Here is a 910-nt window from a genome sequence, read left to right on the forward strand (position 1 = left end):
GGAGGAGGGGCGGGGGGAGGAAGGGCCGGATCCGGGCCGCGCGCCGGCGAGGGAGGCCGGATCCCGCCGGCGACGAGCGGGGAAGGGCGGCGGCGGCTAGGGTTGCGGGACGGGAGCACCGATTCTCTACCGAGAAGATCTGTTCTTGACTTCAAGATTTTTAATGCCCGATGAATTGTTATTTCATCCACCGTAGAATGTGAGACTTCCATGTATCTCAATATTTTTAGTTTGATTTTGATTAACAATTAGACGAATAAAATAGTACTGTGAATTATGCAGTACAATGTGGTTTCACTTAATAAAAATTGGAATCCAGCGGTATTAATTTTGCTCTACCTAACTCGCGTCTTATTAATGAGCACTTCTTGATCAAGCTTATAAATATTGAAATATGTAGAGGTCTTACATTCTACAATGAGAAAAGCACCATTGTACATAGCTTGAGACAGAGACACCTCCAAGCTCCTACCTTTATGAGTTAAACTTTTTAAAAAATCAATAGAGTTTGTTTGATTTGTTATTATTTAGTCCATAGGAATTTAATTTTGATGATGCAACCAATTTATTAATAAACCATCACCGTGCCCTGTCTCTAGATTTATTCTTCGATTTTAGAACAGCTATGTACAATCAAATTGTGCACTCCGTTAACTTCAAAACAAAAAAAAATTGTGCACTCCATTGATATTTCTCGGTGCAATCAAAATTTTCTTGTTATAAAGTGTGAGTGTGTGAACTATCGAGACGAGCCATGCACTCATTGATGGCCTAGTCCAGCAAGCATACGTGTTCCACCAGGCTGTGGTTGGAATGCATGCATGCACCTCTACGTGAGATAAGTGCAGCATGTATGTACGTTGTTAAGTGTGTGAATGATCGAGACGGGGCAGGCATTCGTGACAGTGAA

The sequence above is a fragment of the Triticum dicoccoides genome, chromosome 7B (genome assembly GCF_002162155.2).
Source record: "Triticum dicoccoides isolate Atlit2015 ecotype Zavitan chromosome 7B, WEW_v2.0, whole genome shotgun sequence".
Taxonomy (NCBI): Eukaryota; Viridiplantae; Streptophyta; class Magnoliopsida; order Poales; family Poaceae; genus Triticum; species Triticum dicoccoides.